Genomic DNA, 24,852 nt, shown 5'->3' with positions numbered 1-24,852 from the left:
GGGGGCCGCCGGGCGGGGACGGAGCCCAGCGCGCGGGGGCGCAGAGCCGGGGGTCCGGAGAGCCCCCCGCAGGGAGGGCGCGCGCCGTCATTGCCGGCTTCTGGGAGCATAAGCAGGGCCGGGTGAGCGGACGGGGTGGGGGGCCCACAACTCTCTTAGGGCTCTGTCCCCTCGGCTGGTTTCTCAAAGCCCAACTAACCCGGGGATGCCTCCACTTCCACAGCCCCTTCCTCTGGCTGGGACCACTACCTGGGAGTCAGGGGCGTGGCCGCACCCCGCCACACCCCATTTCTCCTGCTTCCTGGTCCCCTCTTGCCTGCCCCTCCTCCCTCATCAGAGCCGTTGAGGGTCAGTGGAGACACGCGCAAGCCCTCCTTAGATCCTTCTGGGGCAGAAGGGACCCGAATCCGTGCGGAGGGGCCTTGCCACTCACCGGAAAGTCCGGGGCTCGGGCTGGGCCCGGGGTGAGGGGTCACAGGGCAGATCCCCCTTCTGGCGCCCTCCCACAGGTCTCCTTTGCCAGCCGGACCGGGCGGGGGTGTGGGAACAGCTGCCCAGAGTCCTTAATCTCCCCAAGCTGATTAGGGTCCCTTAATCAGGCAGGGAGGAGTTGTGGAGGATGGGGCTTCCAGGCAGCCTGCAGATTTTCTTCCCTGCCTCCCAACACCCCCCAGACACACACCCCAACAAAAGCAGCTGCAGGCTCCCCTTCTCAGGCTGCTGCCTCAGTACCCTGCTCGGCCTGGAAAGCCATGAGATGCACCCCTGGACGCCTATCAGTGATTGGTCTCTGGCTGGGAGTTCTCTGTCTCATTCCCTCCAAATGTGTTTCCACTTTTGGCAGCCAAGGCCAAGCCCCATCCCTCGGCTGGCAAAGTCTGTACCCCAGAGCCCAAACCCGGACCAGTATGAACCTTTTTCTCTCCTTTGCCCACCCTCAATAATCCGATTTCCACTTCTCCGTGTCTAGAAACCCGTCCCTTTGGTCTATGGGAAGGCAGAAGCCCAGAACATAATGGAAAGAGCTCCGGCCTTGGGCCGACCTGGGTTCAAATTCCTCCCTCCTGGCTTGGTGAACTTGGGACAGTTGGCTTAACCTCTCTGAAGGTGGTTGTGAAAATTACCTGTGATAATGAGTATCATGTCTAGCTGACAAAGATAATAAGACAAATTCAGCCTCCAGAGGCAATGCACTTCGAAAGACACAGTACTACATGTTTGGAATACTGCGTGTGTACTGTTGCACATCACTGCAGCTGTGCAGCGGCCCAGCCGAGAGCGCTTTCAGCAAGCCTGATGCAATCAGGAGCAAGCATCAGAAAACACAAAACGAAGAATATTTTGCTAAAAATCGGGGGCAGAAGGGGGCAGGGACGGGACTGTATTCTTCAAAAATGTCGGTATTCTAAAGGACAAATAAACGGTGGGAAGCTGTTCCAGATTAAAGGAAGCAAAAAAGACGTGATGATTAAATACAATACTGGTCCCTGGCTTGGACCCTGCACTCTAGGGTTTTTAAAACTGCTATAAGGTTATGGGGTTTATAGGGTTATATGGCTTAGGCGGTTGTAGAAATGCTAGAGGGAGCACCAGCATCAAAAATGTCAGCTGACAAAATTGGGATATGAATGGGAGATTTGATAAAGTTATTTTATCAATGTGCATTTATAAGGTTGATAACTGTGCTGTACTTATTTAAGAGACTCCCTTTTCCTAGGAAATGCACACTGAAGCTTTTATCTGGAAAGCACCATAATGTATACAACTTACCTTCAGATAGTTTAGGAAAAAAATATGCGTGTATTATACATCACATGCGTTGCATCCGCTATGTTGTTTATATTATATATATCAAACAATAAGCGGATGGGTAAAACGTTAAAAGGAGGTGAACTAGATAAGGGGTATAGGAGTGTACTTTGTATCATTTCTATTTTTGCAACATTTTGTAAGCTTAAAATTATTTCCAAATACAAAGTTAATTACCAAACGTGTGGATAAAAAGAGAATATGGATATCAGTTCAGAGTAGGAAAGCATTTCTCAAACTAGTCGCATAAAGTACAAATCATAAAGGAAAAGACTGATAAATTAGAAAACATTAAATTTAAAATTTCCGGGGGCGCTCAGTCAGAGGAGCATGCAACATTCGATCTTGTGATCATGAGTTCAAGCCCCATATTGGGTGTAATGATTACTAACACAACAACTGGGGGGCCTGGGGGGCTCAGTTGGTTAAGCGTTTGACTTCATCTCAGGTCATGATCTCACAGTTCATGAGTTCAAGCCCCGCGTCAGCTCTGTGCTGACAGCTAACTCAGAGCCTGGAGCCTGTCTTCAGAGTCTGTGTCTCCCACTCTCTCTGATCCTCCCCTGCTCATGCTTTCTCTCTCTCTCAAAAATAAATAAAAACATTTAAAAATTAAAAAAACAACAAAACCTTTATATAAAATATTTAACATTTTAAAGTTTCTAGTCAACAAAGCATATAACAGAGAAAACATAAGCCAAAGATAGGAACAAAACATTAGCAAAGGATTAGTACTCAAATATATATGATATGAAAGAGATAAACAACCCAGAACAAAAATGGGCAAATGATATGAACAGGCAAGCCATGAGAAAAATCTAAGGAAAAGTGTTTAACCTTACTTAAAATCAAGGAAATACAAAATAAAACAGTGAAATACCCTTAACATCCATCAAATGGCAAAAAATAAGATGTGACAATACCAAATGTTGGTGACATAGAAGACACAATCCCTTCATGTTGGTGAGGAAGGTGTAAACAGGTAAGCTGTTTGGGAATGTTTATTAGAGTCACAGCAACCCCACTTGTAAGAACTACCTTAGAAAAGCATATTTGTGCATGAACAGACTTGAACAAGGAGTCATTCATTCATTCAAAAAACATTCCTGAATTCCTACCGTGACAGGCACTGTTTTAGGCTCTGGGGATACAACGTGAGTAAAGAGTTTTAAGACCTCATAGAGATGAACAGTTGATCACTATATTCAGGGATCTTAAATAAATGTTACTTGTTTTTAAGTTTATTTATTTATTTTGAGAGAGAGAGCGAGCAAGCAGGAGAGGGACAGAGAGAGAGAGAGAGAGAGAGAGAGAGAGAATCCCCAGTAGGCTCCACGCTGTCAGAGCAGAGCCTGACTCCGGCAGGGCTCAAGCTCAGAACCGGAGTCTGGCAGAGCCTGACTCCGTGAGATCATGACCTGAACCAAAATCAAGAGTCTGATGCTTAACTGACTGAGCCACTCAGACACCTGTTAAATAAGTTTTAAATAAAACATTTTGAGGGGCACCTGGGGGGGCTCAGTCAGTTAAGTGTCCAACTTCAGCTCAGGTCATGATCTCGCAGTTCGTGGGTTTGAGCCCCGCCAAGCTCTGTGCTGACGGCTCAGAGCTTGGAACCTGCTTCGAATTTTGTGTCTCCCTCCCTCTCTGCCCCTCCCCTGCTCTCTCTCTCTGTCTCTCAAAAAAATGAATAAACATAAATAAATCAATCAATAAGACATTTTGATGTCTGACCTATAATAGATTCTCAAAATCTAGTAGGTGTCAATGTTCATTCATATAGTCCTGGATATCTCAGTTTTTTCTTTTTTTTTTCCCACCTTACTTTCCATAGGGTTATTTCCCCCCAAAGCGCTCCTCTTCTGACATAACATTTCGACTTGGAATCACAGATTCTCCACTCACCTCTTCCATTTCACAGATGACGGGACTGAGGCCTAGAGACTAATTTGGCTTTGTCCATAATCTCCTGATTTTCTTCTGGGGTCCATGAAGTGACAGGTAACGTAGTTTGGAATGAAGAACAGACTTTTTAAAACTTTTTATTATGGTAAAATGTGCATAATAAAAAAATTTGCTTTTTTAGCTATTAAAAAAAATTTTTTTTATGTCTTTATTTTATTTTGAGAGAGACAGAGTCAGCAGGGAAGGGGCAGAGAGAGAGGGAGACACAGAATGTGAAGCAGGCTCCAGGCTCTGAGCTGTCAGCACAGAGCCCTACACGGGGCTCAAACCCACAAACTGAGAGATCATGACCTGAGCCGAAGTCGGACACTTAACCGACTGAGCCACCCAGGCGCCCCTGCTTTTTTAGCTATTTTTAACGTGTGCAATTTAACAGCATTAAATATATTCACTGTCACCACCATCCACCCTTGAAACTTTCCACCACCCCAAAGTGACCCACACCCACTAAACAAGATCTCCACCTCTCCCCTTCTCCCGGCCCGGCGAGCACCATGCAACGTCTCCGTGACGTTGACCACACTGGGCACCTCATAGAAGTGGGATCGTGCAGTATTTGTCCATCTATATCTTGCTTATTTCACTCAGCATAACGTGCTCAAGGTCCATCCGCATTGGAGCAGGTGTCAGAACTGCCTGCCTACTTTTTAAAGGCTGAATCCTAACCCGCCGGGTGTATATTCCACATTGTGCTTATTCATTCCTCTGTCCGTGGACTCTTGTGTGGCTTCTACTTTTGGGCGATTGTGAACGATGCTGCCGTGAACATGGCTGTTCAAATACCCCTTTAAGTCCCTTTCAATTCTTGTGAGTACGTACCTAGAAGAGGAATGGCTGGATCATATGGTGATTCTCTCTTCAATGTTTTTAGGAGCTGCCTTCCTGGTTTTCATTGCGGCTGCACCATTTTATATTCTAGGGGCAGAAGGGTTTAAATCCGTCCTGGTCCTCATGCTAAGGTGACAGAGGCCGGATGCCGGCCACCACATTGACCCCCCTTTTCCGGTGACCCATTCCAGAACTTGTTTCTGGTTCTTGTGTCTGGCCGCCTAAATTTGCATTCCATCTTGCACTGAAGCTAAGGAGTCCTCTGACGAAGGGGGCGGGGCCAGCTCTTAAAGCAGCAGGTCCCGCTGGACTTACCAGGCGGCAGAATTACATTTAAATCCAAATCCTATAAATAACCTCAGCCCCAGGTAGAGCTCCCCCTCTGGAAGGTCTTGGTGTCTCTGCTTGTTTAGAGAAGGGAAAATGTCTTTCCTCTGGGATTTTTAGTCCCCCCCCCCCCCCCCATGAAGCCATGAAATTTGGACTCCACAGAAGGAATTAGAAGTTTCTGTCTGTGGAATCGCTACAGCAGTAGACGAGGAAACCTGTGATTCCTTAAAGTTTAAATGACCCAAAAAGACTTTTTATCCAATTTGGCTTGAATCTGAGAGTAGCAGACAAGTCCTGGGGGAGTCTGATTCTTAACAAATAATTCCGGTTGAGTTAGAAAAGAACACTGAATCTAAAATAGAAGGCAAAAGCCAGACTTGCACTGCAGTTTGTCAGAGTTAAAGAATAGTGATGAGGGAACCCAGAAATAGATTATGTTTCCCTCTGAAATTAGAAAATGAACTTTAAATCACCATTTCTGGGGGCTCCTGGGTGGCCCAATCAGAGGAGCCTGTGACTCTTGATCTCGAGGCTGTGGGTTCGAGCCCCACTTTGGGCATATAGATTACTTAAATAAATAAAACTTTAAAAATTTTTTGAGAGGGGCATCTCTGGGGCTCAGTCAGTTAAGCCTCTGACTTCAGCTCAGGTCGTGATCTCACAGTTCATGGGTTTGAGCCCCGCGTCGGGCTCTGTGCTGACAGCTCAGAGCCTGGAGCCTGCTTCAGATTCTGTGTCTCCCTCTCTCTCTGCCCCTCGCCTGCTCACGTTCTGTCTCTCAAAAATAAAATAAACATTAAAATTTTTTTTAGAAAATAGTAAATCACCATTTTTGTTTCTTCTGACTACAGAAACTATGCACGTTCCTATATGCATTAAAGCACACAAAACTGAGTAACAGAGGGAAGCCCTCCAATGATGCCCACTTTAATAGCTTTTTCAAAGAACATGTACTAGAAAATATATCATTTTATGGCATTCTCAACATTGTCCTTCTCTCTGCAAAAGTATTTTACTTTATATTTGTTACATAAAAAGGCAACACATTTAACATCTATAGGATTAAAAATAAAATACATTAGGGGCACCTGGGTGGTTCAGTTGGTTAAGCCTCTGGCCTGGCTCAGGGCGTGATCTCACGTTCGTGGGTTCAAGCCCCGCGTGGGGCTCTGTGCTGATGGCTAGCTCAGAGCCTGGAGCCTGCTTCAGATTCTGCATCTCCCTCTCTCTCTGACCCTCCCCAGCTCGCGCTGTCTCTCTCTGTCTCTCAAAAATAAATAAAAAACATAAAAAAATTTTAAAAAGAAAAAAAGACTCTCTCTTAAAAAAAATACATTAACGAAAAAATGCTATCAGAGTCCCCTCTCTGTGCCCTGTTAGTTTGCCCCTTTGAGTAGGTGGCCATTATTAGATTCTTATTTATCCTCTGGGATCCTTCAAGGTACACAAGCAAATGAGAGCATGTTTTCTTACAGTTCCCTTTGATATAAAAGGTAACACAGGTCTTTTTTTTTAGTTTACTTTTATGTCTTTATTTTGAGAGAGAAAGACAGAGAGTAAGTCGGGGAGGGCAGAGAGGGAGAGGGAGACACAGAATCCGAAGCAGGCTCCAGGCTCCGAGCTGTCAGCACAGAGCCCGACGCAGGGCTCGAACCCACAAACTGTGAGATCATGACTTGAGCCGAAGTCGGATGCTCAACCAACTGAGCCACCCAGGCGCCCCAAGCTAACACTTCTATCTCAGGCCATGATCTCATGGTTTGTGACTTTGAGCCCTAGTCGGGCTCTGTGCTAACAGCTCAGAGCCTGGAGCCTGCTTCGGATCCTGTGTCTCCCTCTCTATCTCTGCCCTTCCCCCACTCACATTCTGTCTCTCATCCTCTCAAAAAATAAATAAACATTAAAAATAATTTTTAAAAAATCTTCCAATCTGATATTTGGGGGAAAAATGGCAGAAAAAACACATCTCAGTGTAGTTTAAATTTTTAGCTCCCTTATGAGTGACAACGAATATGGTGTGTCTACCACTTTTCCTCTGGGTATTTTCTTATAAGTTTTTAGAGCTTTTTAAATGTTAGGAGAATTACACATTTGTGATGTGATCTGCAAAAGTATTTTCCAGAGAGTGCTGGGGTGCCTGGGTGGCTCCGTCGGTTAAGCATCCAACAACTCTTGATTTTGGCGCAGGCTGTGATCTCATGGTTTGTGTGATCGAGCCCCGTGTCGGGCTGTGTGCTGACAATGCAGAACCTGCTTGGGAATCTCTGTCTCTGTCTCTCTCTCTCGGCCCCTTCCCTGCTTGCTTGCGCACAGTCTCTCTCTCTCTCTCTCTCTCTGCCCCCACCCCCATCTCTCTCTCAAAATAAATAAATAAACATTAAAAAATTAAATAACATGTTCCCAGTGTGTGTGTTTTTTTGGTTTTCTGGTTGCTTATAACGTGGGTGTGTTTTTGACAAACATATTTTTAAGCGTGTCTTTAAAAGATTTTTTTTTAGGGCTTTGTTTAACGAGTCTTGTCTACGCCGAGGTTATAAACGAATTCTCCCCGTTTCCTTCAAGGACTTACATTTCACTTTTGATGTTTAAATCCTCGACCCCTTTGTAATTTGTCTGCATCAGTTACGGACCTGACGGCATTTTCCTCCACTGGCTGCGGCTGCCCTTTTCCTGGTCCCCGAGCAATTTAATTCTCCCCCGTGCTCATCAGAAAGGACATTCCTGAATGTATGTGCACTGATTTCTGGGGTTTCTCTTCGCTTCCATTGGTCAGTCTGTCTAATATGAACCAGTAACATACTGTTTTCATTACTGAAATAATATTTCAAAATAAGTAAGAGAGCTACTCTCCTCCTCTCTCTGCTGTCTCATTGTTTTTCTTTTCCAGAAATTTCCTGGCTGTTCTTAAGCACTAATTTTTTAATATAGTTTTTGCAATCAATTCGTCTAGGGTTTGGTCCCAAAGCACTAGTCCTTCCATTGTTATTGTATTAAACTAAAAAAGTAATTTATGGAAGATTCCTATCTTATAATGTTAAATCTCTCTATGCAAGAATATGGTGCGTATGCTGATACGTTTGAGCGTAACTTTGTGAAACGTTTTAAACTTCCCTTGGACGTGTTTCTTGTTAAGTTTTCTAGAAGGTATTTGTCTTTCAGTTGCTCTTGCAGAGTCTCCCAATATATCTTCTGGCTGGTCGTTGCTGTTAATTTCTATTTTTCTATTTATACTATACCTTGGGCATTTCCCCATGTTCTCGGATATAGATTTACCTCATTTCCTTAAATAGTGTTCCGCTGTTTGAATGTATATAAAGGGAAGGACCTTGGGATGGGAGATGATCCAGGTGGCCCTAAATGCCATTGCAGGTGTTCTTATAAAAATGCAACTATATGTAATATGTAGAATATACATATTTCATCATATATATAATGAGTATATATACACAATATGTATATAAGTATACCATTAAGGAAACAATGTGACAACTGGGAATATGCTAGTCTGCTGTCTTTGAAGACAGAGGAAGGGGTCATGAGCCAAGAAGTATAAAGAATGCAGCTTGGGGGGCGCCTGGGTGGCTCAGTCGGTTGGGCGTCCAGCTCCTGGTTTTAGCTCAGGTCATGATCTCATGGTTTCAGAGTTCGAGCCCCACGTGGAGCTCTGTGCTGGCATGAGGAGCCTGCTTGGGGTTTCTCTTCCTCTCTCTCCCTCTCTCCCTCTCCCCCTGCCCCTCCCCCACTCATGCTGTCTCTCTCAATATAAATAAACTTAAAACATTTTTTAAATAAAAATTAAAAAAGGAAGAAAGAAAATTTTTTAGAGACCATGACCTGAGCCAAATTTGGACGCTTAACTGACTGAGCCACCCAGGCGCCGCTGTAACTCTGGGTTTTTTAGATTCCACAAATAAGCAAGATCAAACCGTCTTGGCCTTTCTCTGTCTGAGTTGTGTCACGTAGCGTAATTCCCTCCAGGTCCATCTATGTTGTCACAAATGACCAGATTTCATTCTTTCTTATACCGAAGTGGTATTTCAGGGTGTGCACGGTGTATCGAATTGTGATCCGTCCATCTCAGGCTATTGTGAATCACGTCGCCATGAACGTGCAAGTGCGAAGACCCTTCAAGACAGTGGTTTCATTTTCTTCAGCTGAATTCCCAGACGTGGGGCCGCTGGATTAGATGGGAGTTTTAGTTTTTTGAGGAGCCTCCGTGAGGTTTTCCAGAGCGGCTGCCCCGGCTTGCATTCCCAGCAGCTGTGCCGAGGCGCCCTTTCCCCACTCCTCACCGACACTTGTTATTTTGTATCTTTTTGATAAGCTACTCTAGCAGGCGTGAGGTGACATCTTCTTGTGGGCTTCGGTTTGACTAATTTTTGACACCTTTCTTTCCTCCTTTCCACTCACCCCACCCCCAACCAGACTCTAAATTCTAGACTTAGTTCCATATTAAAAAATATATTTAGGGTCACCTGGGTGGCTCAGTGGGTTAAGCATCAGACTTCGGCTCAGGTCATGATCTCGCAGTTTGTGAGTTTGAGCCCCACATTGGGCTTTGTGCTGACAGCTCAGAGCCTGGAGCCTCATTCAGATTCTGTGTCTCCCTGTCTTTCTCTGCCCCTCTCCTGCTCATGCTCTGTCTCTCTCTGCTTCTCAATAATAAATAAAAACATCTGTAAAATTTTTAGTATAAAAATATTTATATTTATTATATAAATATATTTATATTATATATTATATAAATACTATATAATATATGTTCATATCTTATATATTTATGTCTTATATAATAACATGTTATATATAATACATTATATAATTATGTGTATTATATTGTATGTTATATGTAATATATAAAACATGTTATATATTACATATTATATAAATATATAAAATATATGTGTCTTTTACATTTTAATATTAAGTCTTTTCCGTTTTTGTGATTCTTTCTAATCAGTTGCACTTTCTCGGATACTTAGGAGCCGCACTTAAGACTTAACCACATGTCTCCCGGTTTCCTTTCCCACCATTGTTTCTGGTTTATCGGGTTTCAGCATTTATCGTGTTCTAAATTCCGATTCACGTTTATGAAGCAAAGCTGTAAATCCACACGCACGCTCAGATCTGCGTGTGATAGAGGCGCTTTATGACTGACTGACTTCTCTTCCTTCCTCTCTCACTGCTGGCAGCAGAGAAAATCCATTAACTTGATGGTCAGTGGAATCTGTCTCCTCCAGATTAAATGCTCTCTTTGGAGTAAATACACAGTCATTTCCAAGTTTACCTTCTCCACAAGGCTGTCCTTCCCCCCTTCCTGTCGCCTCTTCCAGGTGGGAGGGAGACGGCTGGCTCCGGGCTGTCCCCAGCCGTGTCCTGACCCTGGCTGGGCTGGTCTCTGGACCGGTGTGTGCTGGGGACACGGGGTCCCACCCGGACTCAGGCATGTCATGTGTCCAGTGCTGCCCACCGATCCCCCACGCCCAAGGCCATCGCTGCCTCCTCCCTTCCACCCCGGGCCTCAGCTGGCCTGCAGGCTTCTCTGGAGCTCGGCGTCACCTCAGCATCAAGCGGGAGCCCTGGATCTCCTGCTTCAGTCACACCTGAGAGCTGGTCTCTGTTCCCTCCCGCCTTCCCCTCTTCTGTGCTCTTGCTCAACTCCCCGTTGGGACAGAGATGTGAGGGGCTTCTCATTTGAAACATATCCCTGTCCGTGTCCACAGCTCCCCCACTCTAGCTGGACGGCTCCCCCTGCAGGACTCCCCCGGCCCCAAACCGAGAGAGGGAAAGAAGGAGGTTCGGCCTGAGCTCTGCCGCACACCTTCCTCCCCCCTCTGCCCTGTCCTCCAGCGGCTGAGAGTTAGGCTTTGCTTCCCTAGGAGGAAAAGCTAAGCCCTCTCTCTCAGTGGACTCAGTGGACATGGTCAGAAAACACAGACAGTCCTCGAGGGGCACCTGGGGGGCTCAGTCAGTTAAGTGTCGGACCCTCCATCTTGGCTTAGGTCATGATCTCACGGTTTGTGGTTTCGAGCCCTGCATTAGGCTCTGTGCTGATAGTACTAAGCCTGCTTGAGACTCTCTCTCTCTTCTCTCTCTCTGTCTCTCTCTCTGCCCCTCCCTCTCATGGGCACTCTCTCTCTCTCTTTTTCTCAATAAATAAATAAACTTAAAAGAAAAAGTCTTCAAAAATATTCCCTGGCTGGCCTTGTAAGTCACAAGGTTTTTAAAGCAGGGTCCGTTCTATGGAGGGTTTCATTTCTGCCATCGTATTCTGAGTTTCCAGAAACCCCTTTTCTCTTCTCTTTTTCCTACAACAGGTTGGTTTGGAAGGGGGGGGTTGATTATAATAAAATACATATGACCTAAAACTTGCTATTTTAAGCATTTTTAAGGGTACAGTTTAGGGACGTCTGGCCGGCTCAGTCTGTGGAGCCTGCGACTCTTGATCTCAGGGCCGTGAGTTCGAGCCCCATGTTGGGTGTGGAGCCTACTTTAAAAAAAAGGAAAAGTGTACAATTTACTGGCATTGAGTACATCACATAAACTTCATCCAAAATAACTCCACCGCTGATTTTTTCATCATCTCCAATAAAAAAAAATCTGTGCCCATTAACCAATAAAATAACTTCCCTCTTTTCCCTTCCCTCTAGCTCCTGGTGACAATCACTCTGCTTTTTGTCTCTCCCCTCTGCATTTTCTAGACACCTCACACGGGCGGGATTACACAGCATCTATCTTTCTGTATCTGACTTATTTCACCTTAATCGTTTCAGGGTCTAGTCATGTTCTCGCACACCGCGAGGCTGCGTTCCTTCTGGCGGCTGAATAACACCCCACCGTGCGCGTCGCCGCAAAGCAGGTGGGTTTCTGTGGATGCGGCATTCTGTCCTAAACATGGCTGAGGCGTTCGCTTGACTATTTCATGTGTGTCTGTATTTCCTCCTTTCCGCTGGGGACCCTTCTTTTCCACCCGGTCCCTCCTGACCCCTTTCTCGGGGTCGCTGACACTCCTAACTCCGGAGGTGGTTCTCCGTTGTCCTGTCACACTTCAGCCTGGTGCCGGAAGTGGAAGAGGCACCCTGGGTATTTGCACAAATTGGTTTTTGCTCCTTCCACCCGGGGCTCTCCCCTTGCTTAGCAGAGCGGGCGGGGGCGGGGGCGGGGGCAGCCCTCGTGCTGTGAGCAGAGGGAAGGCAAGCAGGCTCCCCTCAGGGACCAGACGAGCCCCCAGGCCCCCAAGGGCAAGGCCAAGGGCTCCAGGGGCTGGAGCTGCCCAGACCAAAGGGTGCCTGGGGCTACTCCGCCCGCTGCTGCTCTGTGCAAGGCCGGCCCTGTTTGGGCCTCAGTGGAGGTGGAGGGGGGCGGGGGGCGGGGGGGGCGGAGAGGGAGACGACTGGCAACTATGGAATGGCTGATGGGCCGTGCTGGGCGTTGCACCCTTTGCCTCCGGCTTCTCCACTCCCTTCTGCGTAGGCCTTGGCACGTCCCCCCTCCAGCCCGGGCATGCAGGCCCCATCCCGAGGCTGTGTGCTCCGAGCAAGTGGGGAGAAAAGAGGAGAAGGGCACCTGGGTGGTTCGCTCAGGCCAGATTCTCACGGTTCAGGAGTTCGAGCCTCATACCGGGCTCAGCGGTGTTAGAGCAGAGCCAGCTCCAGATCCTCTGTCTCCTTCTCTCTCTGCCCCTCCCCTGCTCGAGCTCTCTCAAAAACAAATAAACATTTAAACAAGAAAAGAAAGAAAAGAGAGGAGAACGTGGGGCCCTGTTGGGGCCCTGTTGGGGCCGGTGTTTGAAAGCAGAAGCCAAGTTATCCGTGACTGGATTTTAACATCCTACCACATTCCAGTTTTCTGTTTCTCTGCTCCTTTCCTACTTATTTCCCCCTTTCCTGATAGTTACAAAAGTGGATTCCTAAGGGCCCAGCATGTTCTAAATCCACTTTGTGAATTTGGGAAAACCCCACCAACATGTTTTGTCCAGGATTATGGGTCTGAGCTACAAAGTGTTATGGGAAACGTCCATAATCCAGATTAGAAAGAGCAGAGGTTACGTATTTTTTTGAACTAGGAAAGATGTTCTAGCGTAACCTGGATGTAGACAGGCTGCGGGGCCACCCGTCATTTGAAATGAACGCCCTGGGAAGCGCTGGAAACATAATGTTTTCCACCAGGGGGCGCTGTAGGCCAGGTCTGAAGATTTTTTTTTTTTTAGAACTCTTTCTTTGTGTCTTTCTGATGCCACTTTTGAACGGGATTCTCCTGGCAGGCCTGGAAAACAGGCTCCATCAGAAAGCTTGGGTGGGTTTTACTGCTGAAAACTTGAGGGACGGGGCGTACTTCAGGCATAGCGAGCTGCGGGCGGAGATGACCCGTCTCAGACTTCGCTGTCCCCTATGTTCGGCTGTATTGTCCCAAGAGCCCTCCTCTCCGTGGCAAAGTGGCCGCAGCAGCCTCTGGCCTTCCATCCAGCAAGCGAAGGCCCCACTCACCCAACGGCTTTGACAGAAGTCCAAGAATTGAGTGTCTTGGCTCCCATTGGCCTGACCTTGGTCAAGCGTCCAAACGGTCACGGACAAGGTGACGGCTTGGCAGGGACTGGGTCACGCAGGCTGAGGGTGGAGGCGTCTATGGACTACACCAGGCAGTGCTGCTGGAAGCTGGGTGAACGCGAGCTGGGCCGTCCCCAGAAATGCAGGGAGGACACAGAACACGGCACCACGCGGCCGTGGGGACAGACTTGCAGAATCGGCCTCAGCCGAAGGAGAGATTCCCCGGCCGCTGTGATGAGCACCGAGTGCTCGCAATGACCTTATTGCTGGGGCAGTCCAGGGAGAGGACGCAGCTGGAGGCTGGTCCCGGGTTACCAGGGACGGGGGTGACCAAAGGACGTGCTCCAGGTAAAACCCTGGGAGTCCAGAAGACACTGGTCCCCGAACTCCCGGCTCCGGGGGGTGTGGAGGCTGGGGGGCCCTCTGAGCAGGGGAGCCCGTGGGTGATAGAAGGAAGCGGAGGGGAAACACTGTGCACGTAGGACGAACGCAGGAGAAACAGTGAGCCCACAGATCGCACATCTGTTTATCTCTGCTCCATCCCTAAGCCCCAGGAAAATAACTACAGAGGAGTCAGAAGGGCATGAACCCACAGGGACAAGAACAGGGCAAGAAAGGAGAGCAGACGAGAGAAGCCCGCGTTCTGGAAACGGGAGCGCAGGGAGGATCTCTGATCCGGGAGAGAGCTACGCCCACGTGCTGGCGCAGACCCGCCTCAAGAGAGCAGTCTTCTGGAGCAGCCCAGTTAGTTCAGCTCAGCCAGTTAAGCCCCCGATTCATGGTTCTGCCCAAGTCACAATCGCAAGGTTTTGTGGGTTTGGGCCCCGCATCCGGCTCTGCACAGACACTGCAAAGCCTGCTTCGGATTCTCTCTCTCCCTTTCTCTCTCTCTGCCCCTTCTCCACTTGGGCTGTCTCTGTCTAAATAAGCCTTAAAAAATCCTAGAAGCCTCGGGAACTGGAAAGATCAGGTGTTCTGTCTATTGATTGCTAGGTAACAAAATACCCCGGTATTTAGTGGCTTGTCTGGTTAGCACAAACAACTGTTTGTAACCCCAGGCATCTGTGGATTGCCCTGGGAGGCGCCTTCCATCCCCGTGGTGCTGGCTGAGCGCCGGAGATGGCTCACGGGCACGGTCAGGAGCTGGGGCGCCAACCGGTAGCTCAGCTGAGCTGCCAGCGGGGGGGGGAGGGGGGGAGCCTCTGTCCTCCATGTGGCCTGGGCTCCTGGCACAGTACCAGAGGAGCTAGCTGACAATTAGCCCAATCCGGTTCTTCCCCAGGCCAGCCATTTCCCCTGTGCGCTGGAGCCTTGCCTGCAGTAGTGTCCTAAGACCTGCTCCCGTAAGATTTTTGCATCCTGGCGACGGGGTCGGAGTCACACCACGTGACGGTCAGCAGCTGATGTAACCCGAGTCAGAGCCAAAAGATAATGGGCACGTTTACACGGGCCGGGCGGCCCGCCGGTGTCTCAGATCCACGCCCATCAGGACGGCGGGCTGCTGTCTGACTTGGTTAGGTTCCAAAGCAGGACTGGCCTTGGGGACATCTGGCTTTGCGCCCTCAGACGTCCTGTGGAAGTGACCCAGGAGGCAGGGTCCTCTCTTGGTCCGAGCCTCTCTCAAAGCATCGGTGTGATGAGGTTTTGGGGTGATGGGGAGCCGGGGCTGCCGGCCAAGAAAGAATTCTTCAAGACGTCTTTGGTGGAAAAAAAAAAAGGTGACTTTGTCCAAGCACAGGGACAGGACACTTGGGCAGGAAGAGCTGCTCCGGAGCCATGAAGCGATTCTGACCATGTACTTGGCAGGTGGGGGGAGGTAAAGTCACGGGGAAGTTTCCTAGGGGATTTTCATGCGCCAAAGAAGACTCCCAGGATACGCGAGGCCTGCCTCTTGTCAAGCTACAGTGGCTGTTCCCTCTAACAGCGCGGTCACAGTAAGACAGCAGGGGGTCAGGTCGCCTGGGCGGCTCAGTTGGTTAAGCAGCTGACTTCGGCTCAGGTCATGATCTCACGGTTCGTGGGTTCGAGCCCCGTGTTGGGCTCAGTGCTGACAGCTCGGAGCCTGGAGCTGCTTCAGATTCTGTGTCTCCCTCTCCCTCTGCCCCTCCCCTGCTCTCTCTCAAAAATAAATAAAACATTAAAAAAAGAGAGACTTTTCTGTCTTTCATCCAAGAGGCAGCTTCCCCAGTGAGCTAGTAAGTTTCAAATGGAAATTCTGTGGTCCAAAATCCCAGGGGTCACTGCCGGCCGTGCTGGGCCCGCCCTACACACAGGCCCTTGGCCGGGCCGTCGGCGCTCTCTGACCTCTAAGAGGGCCCTGCGCTCCTTCGGGCTATTCCGGGCTAATCCGTAGTGTTTCTAATTAACGACCTGTGTGGCCTCAGGCGATGTCACGGTTCCCACGGAGCACGACCCATCGGTACTGGCGGAAGGGCCGGTTTACGTGCGCTCGGACTCGCGCACCGGGCGGGGGAAGCCCACTGCAGTCAGACGCGCCAGCTGTCCCCGCCTCCCCGCCACACGCTCAGGCACGGGGGACAAGAGCACGGCCCCCGGAGTCCGCTCAGACCTTACGACTCAATCGGAACGTGCACTTTTCGTCCTGTTAGCCGCACCCTGGACCAGCTCGGGCTAACGCAGCCCCCAGGGACCACGGAGCTCGGGGCTCTGATGCCGACTCGTCCCAGAACCGTCTCCCCTCCATCCCCTGACACTGGAGAGCAGATGGCCTTGAGTCCCCAGCCAAGGGTGGGGCCCGGGGACACAGGCCCTATCTGATTAGACGGTGGGAGCCCGGGCTCAGGCAGTTTGCAGGGCCTCCCCGTGGTCATCCTCGTTTTCTGGCTTTTTACATTTCTCCAAACTATGGCGAAGGAAGCAGGTTTGTTTGGGATCTTGTGACGCTGGTGGATGGAGGAAGTGAAGTTACCTTCTATCCAGGAAAATCCGAAGAATGCCAAAGACCTCTGTTTTGACCTCACCACAGTCCTCTTCGTTCATGTCATTTCTTTTTTTCTTTTAATGTTTATTTTTGAGAGAGAGCGCGCATGAGTAAGGGAGGGACAGAGAGACATGGAGACACAGAATCTGAAGCAGGATCCAGGCTCCCAGCTGTCAGCACAGAGCCCGACGCGGGGCTCGAACCCACAGACTGGTGTCCCCTTCTTTCCTAAGCAGCAGCATAGGCTTTGTACTGAACGCTGTTTTCTTCATTTAGCAATAAACCAGGAGCTCTGTCTAGAGCGGCACGTGCTGCCTCCCTCTTCCTTCTGACGGCTTCTATTATATGCATATTCACATCAGTGATGTAGCCAGCTCACTGTATACCCGACTCAGCAGCATGACTGGACTCTTTGTCTCCAGTCTTTTGCTGGGACAGTGTCCCGTGGAATATCATGTGCTGTGTCACTTCATTTGTATGCGTGGATCTCTATCTCGTGCACACCTTGTAGGCGTGGCCCAGAAGTGACCTTGCTGGGCCAAGAGCAAAGGCAGAGTCCTGTCTCCCAAGTGCGGAGCTCTGTCCTCCCCAACAGGGTGTGTCATCTGCCTTTGGATAGAGGGGTTTTTGCCAGTCTATTAGGTAGAAAAAATGGTGTCTTACTATAGTTTGTTTTCAGAGAGAGGGCACACCATTTAGAGGAAGGGCAGAGAAAGAGAGAGAGAGAGAATCCCAAGCAGGCTCCATGCTGTTAGCTCGGAGCCCAATGCAGGACTCAATCCCACAGCCTGGAGATCATGACCTGAGCGGAAATCAAGGGTCAGACGCTTAGCCAACTGAGCCACCCAGGCGCCCCCTTATTATAGCTTTAACTTGAATTTCTCTTATGACAGAATTTTACCTTCTTTTCATGCACCTAAAGACTTATTTTATCTTTTTTTTTTTTTTTGGTGAACTATCTCTTTGCATCCTTTGCTCCTGTCCCCCTCGCATTGGATGGGTGGTCTTTTCCTTCTTGGTTTGTAGAAGCTCTTTGCATATTAGAGCTGGCCCTTGGGCTGGGGTAGGAGTTGCGCATATTTAACAAGCCTCTAGCTGCAGTTTGACTTTTACTTGCAAGTTTCAGTTACACTTTCTATTTTGAGATCAGTGTTGATTCACACAGAGTAGCAAAAAGTAATACAGAGCCATCCGTGTGTCCGCTCCCCCCGGGCCCCCCCCCCCCCCCCGCATGGTAACATCTCGAAAGCCTACAGTGTAATATATTTCTGATGGGGTTTTGTTTGTTTAGTTTTGGGGTTTTTTGTTTTTGTTTTTTCCTTTTTTGTGGCTTGAGGTGGAAATCTATCCATCTACTGACAGCTCCTGGATTTTGACGCGGCTGCCAAGGCCCCCTTATAAGATCTGTGTCACGGCCAGAGGAAGCAGTAACTTCTGTGAATCTCCTACCTCCGAGAGCAGGATAAAGGGTTTCCGAGGGTGTCCTCTGTCCCACATCATGACCTCGCTGTCCCCGCAGAGCCCACTTCCAGCAGCCTCAGCCTCCGACGCCGGCCTGGGGAGCATGGTATCTGGCCGCCTGCCCCCGCACTCGGCCCCCACCAGGAGCCCCTCTGCCCGTGGGTCCACACTCAGGTCAGCGGCTGGGTGTGGGCAGGCGTGGGGGGAGGGTGTTGCTGTGTTCAGCGCCCTGTCAGTCCTGTGGCCCCTCGGCTCGGGGTCCACCTCTCCACGGCTGCTCTTTGGACTCCGGGAGCCTCCTCCCCTCTCCCCTCTCCTGCCTTTCCTGCCCACTAGAGATTCAGGGGCTTTGAAGTCAAACTCATCCCCAGGCTACTATCGATCACCTACCGTTTCTGCTGCTTAGGCCACAATTACTGGGCTTCCTACACTTGACCTGTAATTGAATTTCCTTGGGAACTCAATGGCAAGATTGATTCAGCCTAATTGAGTCAAAGATCGACTCTCCAGGCCCTTCATCTAGTCCCTGTCTCCGCCTGGGGCTCGCTCTCTTGCTGATGCTCTAAGACTCACACAGCTTTGGTTTTAAAAGTCAAGACTCAGCGGACACCTTTTAAGTACTATTTCTTCAAATGATCCTATGGGACGTTACCTTTCTTTGCCTTCCCAGGTCTGGGCCGAGAGCAGAGGGAGTCTGTTCTGAGCCTGGCTTGCATTCTCTCCACATGGATGTCAACACGCGAGTTTTTAAGGGGAAAGAATCTGGTCTGGTTCAAAAGCAGGTTGGGAAATGAGTCAGGCAGGAGCCTAATTTCCTGGGTCGTTCAGGAAATGAGCACTTTGTTCGGTCTAAATTTCCGTGATGGGAGTCATTGATAAATAGAAAAATAACCCCCTTTTAAGATGGGGAAAGGATTCAAATAGACTTTTCTCTAAAGACCTAAATGACCCGCAAGTACGTGGCAAGATGCTGAACGTCACTGGCCACCAGGGACCTACAAGTCAAAACCACAATGAGATAATGGTCCCAGTAGGACAGCTAGAATCAGAGAGAGAGAGAGAGAGAGAGAGTGAAAGTGTAGGTGAGGTTGTTGGGAAACGGGAGCACTCGTCGGCTTCTGGTGGGGATGTAAATATTGCAGCCACTTTGGAAACAGTCTGGCGATCCCTCAGAAGGTTAACCAGAGTGATGATATGACCCAGCTGTTTCGATCCTAGGCGTGTTCCTGCACAATGAAAACACAGGTCTACGTAAAAACATATAGACAAATACCCAAGCAGTATTAAAAAAATATTTTTTTTACTTTTGTTTATTTTTGAGAGACCGAGAGACAGAGCATGAGCAGGAGAGGGGCAGAGAGAGAGGGAGACACAGAATCAGAAGTAGGCTCCAGGCTCTGAGCTGTCAGCACAGAGCCCGACGCGGGGCTCGAACCCACGAACTGTGAGATCATAACCTGAGCCGAAGTCAGATGCTCAATCGACGGAGCCCCCCAGGTGCTCCCCCAAGCACTATTATTCAGAATAGCCAAGCAGCATAGACAATCCAAGTGTCCATTACTGGTGAGTGTGTGAACCAGATGTGGTGGATCCTGCAGAGGAGGGTTACTCGGCCATCAAAAGGAACAAATCACAGGGTCACCTGGGGGCTCCGTCGGTTAAGCGATCGACTTTGGCTCAGGTCATGAACTCGTGATCCATGAGTTCAAGCTCCATGTCAGACTCTGTGCTAACAGCTAGCTCAGAGCCTGGAGTCTGCTTGCAATTCTGTGTCTCCCTCTCTCTCTGCCCCTCTGCTGCTCACGCTCTGTCTGTCTCTCTCTCAAAAATAAATGAACATTAAAAAAAGAAAAGGAACAAAGCACAGATACAAACTTGTACCTTGAAAACATTACACTAAGTGAAAGAAGCCAGTCACAAAAGAACACAGGGTGTATATATGAGTAGGAAGCATCCGGAACAGGCAAAAAGATAGAGACAGAAAGCAGATTAGTGGTTTTAGAGCTGCGAGGGTGGGGAGGTTGGGGGCAGGGGGATGGCTAAGGGTACATGGGTTCTTTGTGCCGTGATAAAAATGTCCTAAAATTCGTGTGTCTGTTCTTGTGCGACTCTGTAAAGAGAATAAAAACCCTTGAATGGTACACTTCAAATGGGTAAATTATATGGCCTCTGACTCAATAAGGCTGTTAGGAAAGAAAAGTTAGCGTTGGGAGGGGACCTTCCTAAGGCAGAGCCTCCCCCTTCTCCAGAAACAAACAAATAAGAATCTGGTTGGTGGGGTGCCTGGGGAGGGCTCAGTCGGTCAAGTGTCCAGCTCTTGATTTTGGCTCAGGTCATGATCTCATGGTCCACGGGTTCGAGCCCCGCGGTGGGCTCTGTGCTGACAGCTCGGAGCCTGCCTCAGGCTCGGTCTCCCTCTCTTCTGCCCCTCCTCTGCTTGTACTCTCTCTCAAAAATTAATAAAACATTTTAAAAAAGGATAAAAGAAGAAATGGATGAACAGAAAGAAATAACAAAGAGATGGACTATTGGGAAGATGGAGATTCTCCTAAATTAATTTCTGTTAGATCTTGTTTCTTTGATGCCCTTCGTTTATTAGCTCTCATAATTTATAGGGGCTTTGCGTTTCATTTATAAGACTCGGTAGTTTCATCCCCTCCCCTTCTTTATGGATATCTTTCGCTCTCTTCTCAAAGAGCTTTGTCAGAATTTTTAGAGCTAAGTTAAATAGTGCTGATAATGTGCCTCTGTCTTGTTCCTGTTTCAAAGAAGAATAATTCATGTTTCTCCATTAAGTGTAATTTTGACTTGTGGTTTTCAATAGAGCTTTTTGTGATGTTAAAGAGACAACCTTTGATTGCTTTCAGGAAGAGTTTCAATGAAGAATTCCCTTTTGGCATTTAAAGAAATAATTATATGATTTAAAAAATTTTTTCCAATAACATTATTGATTATATTGACGAGCTTTAGTGGGAAAAAAACCAGAAATGGTTAAAGTGTATGTTCCTTTTAAAGTTATAGTATATTCAGATGGTTAAAATTTTATCTAGAATTTTTGCATATCTGTTAATTCATGAGATTACAACAGATGCTTTTTTTTTTAGATGTTATTGTTTAGATATGGGTGTTGACCAAACATCTCTTTCATCAGAGAGAGTACAATGTACAAAAAGGTGAAATAAATAGCAATAAAAAAATTGTAAAGCTTCAACCTCATTAAGAAAGAAAGAAACGTTAAATAGAACCAAAACAACAAATTGACAATTTAAAAAATAACCGCAGTTTAGAAGAAAAACAAACCAGCAAAAAACAGGTGCTTTTCATGTATTTCTGGTGGGAATGGAAATCAGTACAGAATTAAAATTACATGAGCACACCCCAAACCCGGGAAAGTCAGTGGAGGAAAGAAGATGGGAGGATACGAATGATTTTCAATTTTTGGTTTCTTTTTTGTACCTTTCAACTTTTTAACAAAGATGTATTTATTTATTTTAAGTAGGCTCCATGCCCAATGTGAGGCTTGAACTCACAACTCTAGATTAAGAGTCATTCGGGCGCCTGGGTGGCTCAGTCGGTTAAGTATCTGACTTCAGCTCTGGTCATGATCTCACGGTTCATGAGTTCAAGCCCCACATTGGGCTCTGTGCTGGTGGCCCTGCACTCTCTCTCTCTCTCTCTCTCTCTCTCTCTCTCTCTCTCTCTCTGCCCCTTCCCTGCACTGTCTCTTTCTGTATCTCTCTCTCAAAAATAAACTAAAACAAAGAGTGGCACGGTGACCCCTGAGCCCCCAGGCATCCCAATACATACGCGTAAATATGCTAATAATAGCAATATGCATATGGAAGTGAAACCCACAGGGACGTTTCACTAGGCACCTACCAGGACGGTTAAGATGAAAAAGATCGACAACACCAGTGCTTGTCAGGGAGGGACTGTCACACCTTACTAGTAGGTGCCCAGGCTGGTTCAGCAGCTTTGAAATCCACCGGTCAGCTGTCGACTAAAGATAAACGGAGCCGCCAGCGATTCCATCCCGAGCTCTGTGCTCAACAGAAACAAGTGCACGTGTCTACTGAGAGTGTTCACCAGCCTTACCGGTAACCTCCCCCAATCGGAGCCGCCCCGAGTGGACAGACTGATGCATGCCAACCACAGGACACTCCACTGGAGCAGAGACAAGACGTAATGACCAACTGATACGTGCGATAACACCGATGAGTCTCCCAGCGGTGGGTGAGGCAGAGAAGTCAGACGCAAGAGTGAGTGTTGAGGAGTCTCTTTACACGAAGTGGCACCAATATTCGTTGGTGACATAGCAATGGCCATTGCCGGGGAAGGGGGGGTGCTTTCTAGGGGGTGGACATGGACACGCTCTAGTTTGGTCTGGACAGCATCCTCCGGGTGTTTCCACATGTAAGATTCCATCAGGCTTGAGATTTACACACTTCATGCAAGTTGCAGCCCGACAAAAAGCTAGGTGACAAGGTATCCCCTACGTTAATCTTAGTTCTGGGAAATCACCCTAAAGAAAAACCTAGGACCAGGCTCCTGGGTGGCTCAGTCGCTTAAGTGTTTGACTTTGTGGTAGGTCATGATCCCACACTTTGTGAGTTCGAGCCCCATGTCGGGTTCTGTGCTGACAGCTCAGAGCCTGGAGCCTGCTTCAGATTCTGTTTCCCTCTCTCTCTGCCCCTGCCCTGCTCACGCTCTGCCTGTCTCGCTGTCTCAAATATAAAATAAAACATTAAAAAAACTGAAAGGATGGCACGCCTGGTGGCTCAGTCGGTTGGGCGTCTGACTTCGGCTCAGGTCATGATCTCACGGTTCGTGGGTTCGAGCCCTGCGTCGGGCTCTGTGCTGACAGCTCAGACCCTGGAGCTGCTTCCAATTCTGTGTCTCCCTCTCTCTCTGATCATCCCCCGCTCACACGCTCTGTGTCTCTCTCAAAAATAAATAAACATTTAAAAAACGTTTTAAAGGGATAACCCAAGATCCTAGCACAAAGGTCTCTGTCCAGAGCAGTTCAATGCAACAGCAATATATCAGTTCTAGACCTTCCCAGAGACCCTTACTATCCAATACCAGGGGGTCGATCATGCACAGTTACAGGGCATAGGTGTGATATAATATTCTGCGTCCCCCCGAATTTAGAAGGTACAAGAATGTTTAAAGGCCTGAAAAAAGGTTCACATTCACAATATGAACTTATACTTAACTAATAAGTTAAAGGTGCAAAACATTGTGCACATTGTCCAATTATGTAGAAAACAAAAGTAGATAGGCATTGGGGAAAAGATAGACCTAATACCATGTTGTATTTGGTCCTGGAAATACAAGGCATGCGTGCAAATGTTTCCCACTAGTGACCTCCTTGTCTAGGATTAAGGATTAGGTTTGAGGAGGCCCAAACCCTCAGGCCTCCTCGTGACCCTTCTTTCTCAGCTTTAAGCAAGTGCGATAATACTGTGAAAATTATCAAGGGATTTGATAGACATGCTCTACGGTGGTGGGTTGTCTAAGACTAGGTCCCTCTGTGGAAGCTGGAGTCTCCAAATTCTACCTAAAACTCTAAAATTATTACTCCTGTGGAAGAGGGGAAAAAAGCCTTTCGTCTACCCTCTTAGGTTCTGTTTTGGAGGCCTGTGAATTAAACTGCAAAAAGATGAATTAGCAAGAGAAAAGACCAAGGCTTTTCAAGTATTCGTGCAGGTTAAACAGAAAGTAGTTTTGTTTCAATACTCAATAACTAAAGACAGGGGTTTAAATACCTAGTAGGGGAAAGGGAGGAAAAGCTTCTGTGGGAGGAGCAAATGGGTTTCCTTAGGAGAGACAGCGGGAGGGAAGGTAGATTGCGATAGCGTTGCGTGTGCAGGTGCCGTGGTCTTTATCTTCTTCAAGGCCGTGACACCCCTCTGGAGAGCGGGTTATGAGAGGGTCGCCTCCCAGATAACCGGCTCGTAGTCAGATAAGGGAGGCTCCAGACGAAGGCTCTTCCTGCATCTGTGAGTTCTCAAGTATTTTGGGCTCAAAATAAGTTTTGTGGCATTTGGACCCATTCTCTTGCACATTGTGAGACGTCACCCAGCTTTCCCCATCTTTCCTGTCCCACTTAGCCCTTTCCTCGTTCACTCTCTTCCGCATCAGAATTTGCTGCCTCCGGGAAGGGGTGGCGCCATCGGGACACGAAGGGGAAAAGTCTGCTGGCTCTTAACTTCCCAAAGCGAGGGCCCTGCGGGGGGGGGGGGGGGGGGGGGGGGGGGGGGGGGGGGGGGGGGGGGGGGGGAACGGGGAGGCTTCTGGCTAATGGGGAGCAGCTAAGCTCTTCTCTCCCGAGACAGGAAGGCTGAGGGGAGAGAGGAGGTGGATGTGTGCTGATGCACCCCACCCTCCCGACTCAACCTCAAGGTGGGGGCCAGAATCAGAAATCCCAGAATAGTCTGGGGGACCCTTGGGGTGGAGCCCGAGGTGGAGAACCCCAGAGCCGAACCGGTGGGGCGATTTGCTGAGGCCCAGGAACCTGGGGCGGAGGCCTGCCTGTGACAGAGTGACAAAGGTCTCAGGGCCCTCCCCCTCCCAGTTTCCCTCGGCCCCGGAGGGCCCCAGGAGCAGCTGACTGGATCCCCGGGCCCCGGAGAAGGACATGGAGATTCCAAGGACATTCGGCATCTCCAAAGAAGCCTCTAGGGCATAAATTAAAAATGGAAAGAAAACATCAAACGTTACTCTAGATGTTGTTGTGAACCTGTGATTGTCCAGGCGATAGAATTTCAGGCAATTTCTATTTTCTTATAATTTTATTTGCTGCGTATACCTTCTGCAAAGGGCAAGCTTTATACGAGAAAATAAGAATGTTCAATGTTTATTAATTCTTGAGAGACAGAGTGTGAGCGAGGGAGAGGCACAGAGAGAGAGGGAGACACAGAATCTGCAGCAGCTCCAGGCTTTGAGCTGTCAGCACAGAGCCTGACGCGG

The sequence above is a fragment of the Suricata suricatta genome, chromosome 17, assembly GCF_006229205.1.
Source record: "Suricata suricatta isolate VVHF042 chromosome 17, meerkat_22Aug2017_6uvM2_HiC, whole genome shotgun sequence".
Classification (NCBI taxonomy): domain Eukaryota; kingdom Metazoa; phylum Chordata; class Mammalia; order Carnivora; family Herpestidae; genus Suricata; species Suricata suricatta.
Note: the sequence above shows the minus strand (reverse complement) of the source record.